Source organism: Felis catus, chromosome A2 (genome assembly GCF_018350175.1).
Source record: "Felis catus isolate Fca126 chromosome A2, F.catus_Fca126_mat1.0, whole genome shotgun sequence".
Taxonomy (NCBI): domain Eukaryota; kingdom Metazoa; phylum Chordata; class Mammalia; order Carnivora; family Felidae; genus Felis; species Felis catus.
In genome coordinates this window covers 125,322,702-125,335,539 of record NC_058369.1, presented here as the reverse complement: position 1 = coordinate 125,335,539, position 12,838 = coordinate 125,322,702, and the positions used below count along the sequence as shown (strand labels likewise).

At 40.1% G+C, this 12,838-nt stretch overlaps 1 long non-coding RNA gene across 3 annotated transcripts in view; it reads left to right on the top strand.

Moving 5' to 3' along the window:
- LOC123383948 overlaps positions 1-12,838 on the top strand; it is a 59,547-nt gene that overhangs the window by 25,987 nt on the left and 20,722 nt on the right. For 2 of the 3 annotated variants that reach the window (XR_006594390.1, XR_006594389.1), the window contains 2 exons: positions 5,100-5,245; positions 10,136-12,066. This is a non-coding gene — a long non-coding RNA (uncharacterized LOC123383948). Of the gene's footprint in view, positions 1-5,099; positions 5,246-10,135; positions 12,067-12,838 lie in introns of those variants that run through there. The other variant, XR_006594391.1, reaches the window with a different exon arrangement.

Below are 12,838 nucleotides of genomic sequence, written 5' to 3'. Positions count from 1 at the left end.
ACCAGGCACCCCAACCTTATAGGATTGTTTAACGATAAAATGATTTAAAGCACTGAGAATAGATTTGGTATATAATAGTAAACGCTCAATACATTTAGTTAATATTATTTTTATAGAAAAAATATACATTTTTTAAATGTTTATTTATTTTTGAGAGACAGAGAAGGAGCAGGGGAGGAGCAGAAAAAGAGTGAAACACAGAATCCAAAGCAGGTTCCAGGCTCTGAGCTGTCAGCACAGAGCCCAGCGTGGGGCTTAGACCCACGAACCATGAGATCATGACTTGAGCTAAAGTTGGACACTTAACCAGCTGAGCCACCCAGGCTCCCCTAGAGTAAATGCATTTTTGAAAAAATTCCTGCAGCTTAATTTTTTCTCCTATTCCTTAAAGTAATCTTTTCAAAGTAATAATCTTTATTTTTGTGTATTTATTATTTTTCCATTATTTTTTTCAGAATTTTAAAGCTAATTCCACATTGTGTTTTTCTAAATAGTTTTATTTTGATATAACGTACATACTATAAAATTTATCTATTTGAAGAATATAATTAAAATTGACTCTTAGCAGAATTGTGGAAACATCACTGTCATCTTCATTACTGTGACTTTGTAGTAAGTGTTGAAGTCAGGTGCTGTTAGTCCTCCAACTTGTTCTCCTTCAATATTGTGTTGGCTACTCTAGGTCATTTACCTTTCCATATAACTTTACAATTGGTTTGTCAACATCCACAAAATGACTTCCTGGATTTTGATTGGGATTGTATTGAATCTATAGATCAAGTTGGGAAGAATGGACATCTTCACAATATTGAGTTCCTATCCATGAACATGGAATATCTCTCCCATTTATTTAGTACTTCTTTGATTTAATTCATCAGATCTCATAGTTTTCTTCATCTACGTCTTTTACAGATTTTATTAGAGTTACATCTAAGTATTAATGGGGGACTAGTATAAATGGTATTGTGTTTTAATTTCAAATTTCACTTGCCATTGCTGGTATACAGGAAAGGAATTGTCTTTTCTTTTGTCAATATGGTAGAGAGGGGGCAGGATTACAGACAATCCAGATCTCTGGGGCTTGTCTCTCTGTACATTTTCTCATATTTTTAACTACTTTATCGGATACCAAATTATGAGAGTATCCTAATGGATCCTTAAAGTTAATCATTTCTTTCTTTTTTTTTTTTAAAGAATTATTTTTTTTAACGTTTATTTATTTTTGAGACAGGGAGAGACAGAGCATGAACAGGGGAGGGTCAGAGAGAGAGGGAGACACAGAATCCAAAACAGGCTACAGGCTCTGAGCTGTCAGAAAAGAGCCCGACACGGGGCTCAAACTCAGGGACCGCAAGATCATGACCTGGGCTGAAGTTGGCCACTTAACTGACTGAGCCACCCAGGCGCCCCAATCATTTCTTTCTTAATTCAGGGTGGATTAGCCTCATTTGTGGAAATTTGAGTTAGAGACAGTGGTTTTCAAACTTGGATGGACTTTGAACCACCTGGGAAGGCTGACACATAACCTGTGCCTGTGGTCCGCTTCCACTTTGTTGTAATAGCCCAGGGTACAGCAATGGGGATTTTTAAAATTTCTACAGGTGATTCTAGTGTATAGTCAAGGTTGAGAAACACTGAGCTAAACAAAGCAGTTGCCCCTGTAGGTCTTCTGTATGTTGAGGGTAGATAGCCCCACTCCTACACAGTTGGCAAACAAATCAGTGCTTGTCTCTCCTGTGGTATGAGTGCATGGCCACATAACCTCAGACTGCTCAATGTGTGTGGGCATGGGGCGTTCACTCAAGTCAGAGGGAGAAGGCACTGCAATTAAGAAGCTGTCGGCTCAGAAACTGTGTGAGACATGCTGAAAAAGTATGCTTACTTTTCCTTCAGCTAAACCTCTTCTCAAAAGTGTCCTACATGCAGTGGGTAGATGGGTAGGAAATATTGCCATTTTATCTACCTTACCTCCTTTTCCATACTTACTTTCCATCGCAGCGTGTTGGTGGTTCTCAAACGTTAATATGTATCAGAGTCACCTGGAGAGTCAATAAAGAATAGAGCGGATCAGGCATATTAAGTAGGCAAAGGCCTGGGACGCTGCATTTTTATGAAGTTTCTCAGGTGATTCTCATACATACCAAAGTTTGAGAGTCACTGCACCGAGGCATTTTCTTGGGAACTTTAATTAGTAACAGCCCTGGGGAGGAGATTTATGCACTATTTTGATGCACATTCTGTGGTGGTTATATTTAGTAGAAGTTTCTTGAGTTGTTATCTTTCTGCTTTGCTTGATTTTTGTCTGGAATGCATTATACATGTAAACACTAAGCACAATCAAACGCATAATAATATGAGACAGCACATCATGAATACCTGAGACTTTAATCACATAATTTGTTCCTGCCTAGAAGTCTGGAGGTATTCTGATTATATATTGTTGTGAAACAAACCTGTGCTTACAGATTCTGTGAACGAAGAATGTGGACAGGTTGTAGCACGAATGGTTTTTCACTACTTCATGATATCTGGGGCCTCCGTAGGAAGACTTGAAAACGTTGGGTAACTTAAATGGCATCAGGCTGTAATATTTTAGAGACCTTTACACTCAAATGTTTGGCAGTTGAACTGGGATGACTCCAATGCTGAGCTCACTTGGGAATGTTGACCAGAATGCCTACATATAGTACGTCCATGTGGCTCAGGCTTCCTCAAAGCATAGCAACCCCAGGATAATTGAACATCTTACATGGTGGTTCAGGGATCCAAAAATGAGTATTCCTGTAAATAAGGCACAAGTAGGTGGCCTTCTATGATCTAATCATTGAAGTCACATAGTATCATCTCTACTATAACATCCTCTAATGGTTAAAGCAGTCACGAACCCAATTAGATTTAGACATGAACATAGACCCCATCTCTTTAAGAAATGCTTTATGCTCTAAAACCTCCACAAGAAGGGAAGCAGTTTGTCATGGGTAACCTGGATTGGCTAAACTTCAGTGTAGGACTCTTCGTTGTTTGACAAATCACCCATCTTACTGTAAAGAACACTGAAGTCTCATGTGTGTGGTTTGATTCCAACTTATATATTATTATTCACACTTTTCAGTTAATTTTTATTTCTAAGTGTTATCATGGACTCAAGGCCTACTTATGGATTAATCTAATTCTAGTGGACCATAATTGTTAGTTTTCTAGTCACCTTTCTGCTGTTTGAACGCTCTGCTGTGTAAGCCTTCATCTCACATCCATCTACTTACCTGTCACTGTCTCCAGAATGTTAAATAGGTCACCATCTCCAACCACAAATGATCGCAGGCCCATCTTATTTTCCTATCCTCAGATTTAGCACCCTTGCCCTATAGGGAAACTGTAATCCCCTGTAGGGAGAAAGTATGAAGATTGAATGCAGGCCCTGTAGGTTTGTATCACTATCTGACTCCAGATGGAATGATGCCAGGCATACCTGGGTAGTTTCAGTTCCAGAGTAAACATTTTTCAAAGTCGTCAGTTCATGCAAATGATTTCAGTTTTTACTTTTATATCTTTCTCAAATATAAGAGCTTCTCGGTCAATTATTTTCTCTTATCTGAACTGCCAACTTTTCTTCCTCTCCCTTTTCTCATATATGGTGAATTTATACCAGAAGCAAAACATCGTACCCTATATTGTCATACTAAACTCTGTTTTAAATTATAATGTAAGGATTCTTAGAAACAGTCATGTTAAGGTACATTCACTGAAAGCTAATTTAATACACTCAGTCTCCTATCACTTAAATAAGAGAAGATTCATTGCTCTAAACTTGATTCATGCTGTTATATCAGGTATCTTGTATATGTCAGCTGAAAAGGAGGTTCTGTTTGATTCCACAAACCACCTAGACTTCCTCAGGAACATCTTTTTCTTCGCTGTCATTTGATGTATAGAATGCATCCAACAGAGAAAGAAGACAGGTTAGCACTCTGAAGGGTAGAGTCACAAGGGGGATATACAGTCCCTGAGCTCAGCAACTCCAACCAGCTACAGAGTTTCTGCACTACTAGTGAACCAGCACGCGGAATGTCCCTTGGCAACATATTCACTGTATGATATGAGAAGGAGATCAAATTGCTGCCCCAGTTCCTAAAAATCGAAGTAGTGAAGTCTGCTATTGGCTGGATGGGGGGTATCTGGGGAAGTCTCAGATGGCTGTTATGACCCTAGTTAGTATAAAATGAGAGAGGGGAAATAATAATGAGTTAGAATTATGTCTCACCCGGGGCGCCTGGGTGGCTCAGTCAGTTGGGTGTCCAACTTCGGCTCAGGTCATGTTCTCATGGTTCGTGGTTCGAGCCCTGCGTAGGGCTCTATGCTCAGAGCCTGGAACCTGTTCCAGCTCAGAGCCTGGAACCTGTTTCCGATTCTGTGTCTCCCTCTTTCTGGCCCTCCCCCGCTCACGCTCTGTCTCTCTCTCTCACAAAAATAAATAAACATTACAAAAGAATTATGTCTCACCCAAGGAGTAAGGACTCTAAGATAACAATAGATTCTTCTTTTTTGTGTGCTGGGATACTTCTGGTTATCTGTTTGGCCAGAAACCAAAGCTATTGTCTTATTTTCAAAGACCCTCTCCCCAAGCAAATGACAGAGCCAATGTACCATCTCAGTGATTCAGAAGGCAAGATCTCTATGTCCATGTGTGTTTGACTGCAGTGGGAGTGGTACAAAAGCATTTGAAATAGTCCTTAAAGTTTCCTTACTGCCTCCTACCTCACTTGCTGTACTTCTTTGAACAGCAAAAGTGGCCTTTTCTACTTTGGTTTGAAATTAAATCCCCAGAACCCAGACCTATACCCTACACTCTCATGTTTACTCCTGCTTGGCCTGACTCCTAAAAATTCCCATTCATTTCCTGACCTTGTTCTGTCTCCATCTTGGCTTTGGGTTATGAATTAGGTTTTGGGAATCTGCCTACACCCTTTTTCTTAGGATGGTCTCTGGAGCAACTACTCCAGGTGAGACCATGATAGATGATGAATTCACAGTGAAGCAGAAGCTGGGGCAACAGCTTGGGGGATTCAAGTTGTCCTTTTCCTTTACTCCCTATCAACTAGAATGCTGAATATGTGCTACAGTGGATCTGGCCTCTTCCTAAAAGCACCTTTTTGGCCACTGAGGCAGACTCAGGCCCCCAGAGATTGGATGGAAGAAGCACTTGGTAATGAGGAGGAGTCAAGGAAGAGGTTGCCCACAACTTGAGGTAGGGTTCATACAAATATGACAAGAAGATATTGGGATGTGATAGGGATTCAGTGAGGAATCTTTACACTTTTTATCTAACCTAGGGCAGAAATGGAAGGCTCATACTGAAACGTAGTAACACATTTATTTTACTATTTTGGGACATTGATACAGTAGTTTCTCAAATATACACACACATGCACGTAAATGTCAAAAGGGGATATATAATTTTAAGCAATATGGACCTCAAAATGTTTAACTCTGTATAATTCCTGTAGGGTAGCTTTCTTTCTTTCTTTTTTTTTTTCAACGTTTATTTATTTTTGGGACAGAGAGAGACAGAACATGAACGGGCGAGGGGCAGAGAGAGAGGGGAGACACAGAATCAGAAACAGGCTCCAGGCTCTGAGCCATCAGCCCAGAACCCGATGCGGGGCTCAAACTCACGGACTGCGAGATCGTGACCTGGCTGAAGTCGGTCGCTTAACCGACTGCGCCACCCAGGCGCCCCTTGGGTAGCTTTCAAAAAGTATTCTCAAGTATTATGCCTTTCCTTCCCCCTTATAGAAGTGAAACTAGCTAGTCTTAGAAGGGACATGGTGGCTTTGCAGTACCTGGCTCAGAAGGAAATGACACAATCCATTCTTTTCATCTTCTCTCTAAGACTATAACAATTATGTGGAGATTGCAATGGAATTTTTCTGAAGCTTCCAAAAACTTCTTCCCAGATGCCCAATGACCTTTTGCTTTTACTACTTATTTTCTTTGTTGAGAACTGAATAGGGCCCCATAAAAATAAGATAACCCAAGGGAGATGGGGGAAAAAGTTGTTATACTTTATTTCCTTAAATGTATTATAAATTTTCTGGAAGTCAGGAATGTGGTTTTAGCTTTTTGTAGCTTCCACATCACCTATATCAGGGTCTCCCCACTCAGGCGCTCAATTAGTATTAATAGAATATGTCATGTTATCCAGTTTACCTCGTCTATCCACCTGCTATTTACATCTGTTCAATGATTGAGGTCTGCCTGTACACTTTTTTTTTTTTAATGTTTTTGTTTTTGCTTTTTGGGGGGAGAGAAAGAGAAAGAACTCCTCCCAGCACAGAGCCCAATGCAGGGCTCCATCTCACAAACCATGAGAGTATGTAAATTGAGCCATCCAGGCGTGCTGTGCACCATTAAAGAAGTCTTTAATGAAACTCTCTATTCTTTTTTTTTCCTTAAAAAAATTTTTTTTTTAATTAGTTAACATACAGTTTCAGGAGTAGAGCTCAGTGAATCATCACTTCCATATACTCTCTATTTCTTTTACTCTCCACCATCACGGGCCTTCTTCAGGCCACTAACATCTCTTGAAACAATCTGATGCAGTCTTCCTTGCTTCTCAGTCTTGGTTCCGAGTTTCATATCTTTCATCTTGGCCCCAGAGCACCTGTCTTATCTCTGCCACTGTATTACAGAGATCATATTATCCCCTTGTCTTTTCCCTGGGCTTGAGGGTGAGTTTGGCACACTTTCGATACAGAGTGAACATCAGTTGAATGAGTACTGATGAAGCCATCTCTAGATGTTCATGTGGATTACAGGTGGCTACCTGGGAGCTTAATGTTTAGTGTTTCTGTTATTATTTACAGAGGCCAATAGGTACAACCAAATCTGAAATTAATTAGATTGACTTAAAGATGAAGTCACCATGGTTGTTAAACCTTAGCATAAATACATTGTGCTTAAGCTCAGACTATGGTAAAATTTATAGCCTGAAATAGCAGAAGAAGAGAGAAAAACTGGTATCTGTTGCATTTCCTGTATGGGCCAGCAGAGTTGAGTGTTAACCTTTTTTACCCTTTACAGAAGTATATTGAGGTAGATATTAGCCTTCCCATTTCACAAATGAGGAAATCGAGGCAAGAGTAACATACCCAGAAGGTTATAGAACTGAGCTTTGACCCAGGATGGCTGATTCCATGCCCACAATTACTCTAACATTCTGCAGTGGCTGAGGTGACTGCTCTCAACTCTCCTTGGTTACATCTGACTTCGTTCATAATTTGAACATTCTCCTTTTGGGTGCTTCAGAACTTCAAATAGCATAAAGAAACATTCCCAGGGAACCAAGAAACCTGTCTGCCAATAATGAAACATTACTCACAAAGGGCAGGTACGGGCAGGTACCCCAGGAACCTGGTGTCATAGGCAAACTCAGTTGAGCGATGTGGCTCCTTGCAGACCAGGTCTCTTCTTGAGCACGGAAGTGCTGTGTGGCGGGGGCTCCAGGGGCTGAAAAAGCCATCTTCATCTGGTTGGCTTGTGCCTGCTCTTCGTGGTCGTGAAATATAATCCAGGCTTCAGATTTCGTAGCCTGTGGGATTTCTCCACGTGGGGATTGTCAAATTTGGTCTTTTCTTTTGGGTCCGTCAGATAGGATGGCAACAGGGAAGCCTGCTGCTCGTGGGCTCTTTTGGAAAATTGCTGTTCGCTCAGATGGATGAGCTCTAACATTGTGTGCCAGGAATGTCAAATTGTCTGCTGTGACTTTAAATTTGTAACACCAACCCAGAAGGGAAAAATGAAACTTTCTTTATTATAGAAATCAACCTAGTTCATGAAATACTGTTTCTGCTCTGTAGTAGGCAAAAGAAACCCAAAAACAAACCTTTGTCTTTCCCTTTCAGGCTATTTAATTTTAAACTCAATGTCTCTGAGCTGTTCTCTTTATATTTCTTTTTCTAACCATTTCTCTGATGGCATCACTTTCTGCGTCTGCTGTGGGGTTGTGAATCTCTGACTGCATTCCAGCCCTTAATTCTCTGCTGTCTTCTGGGCCCCTTGAGAACTTTCTGCGTCTCTTCCAAGGCCTGTGATGGGTGGTCTCACTGTGCCATGCCCCTTACTAACCTGTAGCAGCCTTCCTTTGTTGGTATGAGGCAGTCGGCATGACTGTTTCCTGAATGACTTCCAGACATGGAATGTGGTACAAACCTTTCTGCATTTGAATCCCGAAACTTATTCTATCCACCTCCCCCCCCCAATAATGGGTCAAATCTGCAGGAAAGGACAGTCAGAAGTCAGACCCCAACATTAACATCTATTATGTTGTTCTTTTTTTTTCCCAATACTCTGTAGAAAATGTTCTTATCTTCTCTTCAGGGAGTAAAGAATAGTTAGGTAGAATTTTCCTCCTGCCTCACCATATAAATTGTAGGCTGTGAGTCCATCAGAAATTTTCTCAAGAATCTGGATCTAACAAATTGCAGCTAAGGATCCCAAGATTTGTGGGGTTTTTTTGCTTCTGTAGCTTTACAAAAATGAGATTCAGAGACTTCCTTTTTCTAGGCTATTTCTGTGTTGTCAAAGATGACAGAACATGTAGAAAGTTATTGCTGTTGCCCATTTGATGGTGTACTGATATTTGGATGCCATGGACTGCAAGGAGCAGAAAACTCAACTCGCAGAAGATTAAACCATGAAAATGGAATGTTTATTCCATAGAGAGCGGGATCTGGGCAGTATCAGAGCGGGGTTGGTAGCTTCCTTGATCCTCTGTACCCTGCTATCCTGTTGCCAATGTCTCCCTTCCTGGGGACAAGATGGTACGTACCCAGATCCCTAATCATCACATCTTCACATGTCAGGATCCAAAGCAGAAAGTAAGGATGGCAGAGGAGGGTGTGCTTATCTGCCTCTCTTTTCCTAGAGAAAAATATTTTCATGCTGCCCACGAAGGTACTGACAGTTATCTCTTTATATCTTGTTGGCAAGAACGAGGTCATACGGCAACCCCTACCTCTAAGGGCATCTGGAACATGAGTGCCTGGCTTTTAAGGACTTGATAGTAGAAGGAAACAAGGAAAAAGAGTGCTGGAAATGACTGCAGAGTAGCCGAGTTGGGTCATGGAGACAAGGAAGCCCAAGGAAGAAGCAACCTCTTACCACTGGGTCAACACGTTCTCCTTCCTTATTTCTGACCTGGGCATATTCTCCCCTCCCCATGCCTGCTACCTTTCTCACACTCACTGAGGCACTGCTCATGGATCATGACACTTAGACCTGCTGTGCCCTGGTATATCCTTAGTTTTTTCTCAAAACTGTAGTGCCATGAGAAATCGACCAGTTGGCTTAAAAGGTAAAAATGTCGATCTCATTGTGGAAAATTGTGAGGAAAAATTTAACTCTGGATTTAGACCACTTTGATTTGAATCTCCAATCCATTTCTTAACAGTTACCTACCTTTGGCAAGTTAGATGGCAGCTTTGATGTCTTTCTAAGTAAAATGAAGACAGTGAGGCATATGCCAGGCTCTGTGAGGATTAAATACAAATGTGTATTTAGAATGCCTGGAACATCATGGGTGCTCAATCAATGTGAGGATTAATATGAAATGATTGAAGTAGTTGGTGTGCTCCCAGGATGGAGAGAAAAGGACCCCTCGAAGATGCTGGAAGTGAAGGCTAACTCACAGGAATGCTGCTGATTGTGCGTGTGCCTTAGGGAACAGGTAGGGACAACAGAGATGGCATTCTGGATACAAAGACAGCCAGAGAAAAATTGTGGAGATAAGAATTTGAAAAAAAGATTAGGACAAGAGCGGGAATGTCAGGCTGTGAGTAGCGGGGAAAAGACTTAAAAACTAAATGCTGGCAGATTTTGTAGGGTCCTGAGTGACAGGCTAAGGAATGTAAGCTTGACTCTAGGAAAAAGGGAGGCATTCGAGATTTTTGAGCAAGGAAGTGGTATGATATCACCCTGATTTACTTAATAGAAGCTTTTTTTCCTTTATTGTAATATTTAAAGGTAGGATTTTAACTGATAGTTGCTTAAAAAATAGATGTTGATTGGCTTGTTCTCAGGAGCACCTGTTGCTTTATGTCAAGATATTGCTAATGTTTTTTTTTTTGTTTTTGTTTAGATAGTTGGATGCTACAAGGACAGAAACCGATTATTACAAAAGTATAAAACAAAGCAGGACATGTTTTATATGTATGTATGCTTGCCTGTATTTTTTGTGTACATTTTTGGTACATAATTTGGATATAGTATAGATACTGGAATTGACCTATCTTTGGAGGACTCTCAAACCAGATCAATGGATTTGAACCCCAGCACTGTCACTCTTTGCTGTGTGATCTCGAGGAGTTATTTAAATGATCTGTGACTTCGTTTCTTAATATGTAAAACAGACAATGACGGTACCAACTTTTACATATATAAAGAACTTTAGAATAAACAATGTGAGGCATAGTAGGTACTCAATACATATTACTAGTAGTAGTTGTTCTACTTGATTTGTAACTATTTTTTACTCCGTTAGTCCTCATTTAGTGACAGTCTCAGTTGCCACAAACCTTGATGTGATCTGGCTAGAAAGGAAGAAAGTGTATTTATAGAGTGTTGTGCACTAAATGGAATCCTCACTACAATTACTTACTACAAATTTAAGATGTGCCGGGAACTGCGTCCAGTTGTTATACATGTCATTTATTTGTTTCCCTTTTGCTGGTGAGGAAACTGAGGCTCAAGGAGAGTTTTAAGGAGTTTACCTCCAGTTCCATTCCCCCAGCTGGTTAAGAGATGAAATTGCAACTGAAGTGTGTGTAATATCAAAACCCAAATTATTCCTACCTAGGGAATGCTGGATACTATGGAAAACATAGTATGCTGGGATTTAGGAGGTCTGGGTACCATTCTGAGTACCCATCCTTAAGAACTCTGTAATTTTATGAAAATATTATTTTCTTATACTGTATATAAAAAAGGGCATCATATTATCTCACTAGATAATATGTTCTAGAGTTAATGAAAAATTAAATGAGGTAATAAATGTGAAAGTGACATTGGAGGGAATGACATTTGAGTGAATGATATCATCTTCATCATCATCGATAAATATAGGGAGTAAGTGGGAAAATTTCAAAAGAAAGTAGGAACCAAGTGTGAGCCTTGGGCCAGGCAGTTCCTCTCTAGGCTCCACGGTATTCTTTGGGGAGTTAAAAGATGGAGGAATTAATTTATTGCTATAGATTAAATCAGGGCATAACAGAATTGTGTGGAAAGTAAGATGGGTGAGACTTTTGAAAGAAATAAACACCATTGTCATTTACCCATAATTTGGAGAAAACTTGTTTCTCTGCACAGCTGACATCTGATCATCCACATCAGTTAAAACTTCAAGTGAAAAAAATTAATTTTATTTTGTGAATCAAAACGTGGAATGTGTTTTAAGAAGTAACATATGCCAATAATTAATTTGAGCCGCTTAGAACATTTTGAGAAATTAGAAATTTATAAACATAGAACATACTCACGTATCTGTTGTAGTTAAAGACCATATGTTGCCCGGGTAAGAATTCATTAATCTCCTCATTGTTTTTTCAGTTATTCGCTTGTGATGGGACTTCAGTTATTAACCATTTGTGACCATCCTTTAGGTCCATATTGACTCAAGTTGCACAATTGAAATATCTTTTGGGGAGAATAAGTCAAATATGTATTACCTATTTATTTATTACACAGTTATCTCATTTAAAACATTTAGGAATTGAAAGGGTACCTTCTATTCTCACAATTGTATTGGAATCATGGAGTCTTCTTTATTTTGAAGTCAAGTGTCTGACCTCCAGGACCCTTTCTGCTTGGGAAGAGAAAGGGTTGGCAGGGGAGCAGAGTGGATCTTTCACATACATGGAAATATTGCTAATAATACATTCACTGTCCTAACATATTAATAGAGCATACACATAGGAAGATAGATATTTCATTCAAAAATTCAGTTTTGGGGGATTCTCATAACTGAGCCAGTTGGGAATGAGGTCTCTAATCAGGTCTAGAATTTAAAAGAGAAAGGGGGCACCTGGGTGGCTCAGTTGGTTAAATGTCCAACTTTTGATTTTGGCTCAGATCATGATTCCACAGTTCATGAGATGGAGCCCCACGTGGGGCTCTGCACTGACAGTGAGGAACCTGCTTGGGATTCTCTTTCTTTCTCTGCCCCTCCCCTGCTTCCTCGCTTGCTCTCTCTCTCTCTCTCTCTCTCTCAAAATAAATAAATAAACATTTAAACAATAAAAGAGAAAGAGAACGTAACTATATTTGGGGGACAGATTATCATTTTTGCTTTTAAGAAGTTCCAGTCGGGGCGCCTGGGTGGCTCAGTCGGTTGGGCGGCCGACTTCGGCTCAGGTCATGATCTTGCGGTCCGTGAGTTCGAGCCCCGCGTCGGGCTCTGTGCTGACAGCTCAGAGCCTGGAGCCTGCTTCAGATTCTGTGTCTCCCTCTCTCTGCGCCTCCCCCGTTCATGCTCTGTCTCTCTCTGTCTCAAAAATAAATAAATGTTAAAAAAATTAAAAAAAAAAAAAAAGAAGTTCAGTCAAGAAACATTCAACAAAGAAACAATTTACATAATTTAAGACTTAAAAGAAGAGTTGGGAGCTATGTTTTCTTGGTCTACTTAAGGCTTTTTGAAATGGGAACTGCCTAGTCAAAACTTTAAATATATGGCCAAGATGATGATCAGGTCATAGGTACTTTTCAGTCCCATTAGAAGGATGATTATAGTAACATAATCGTGATGTGTGTTATGATGGATATCATCAGCCTCCTGGCTTCAGGGTTA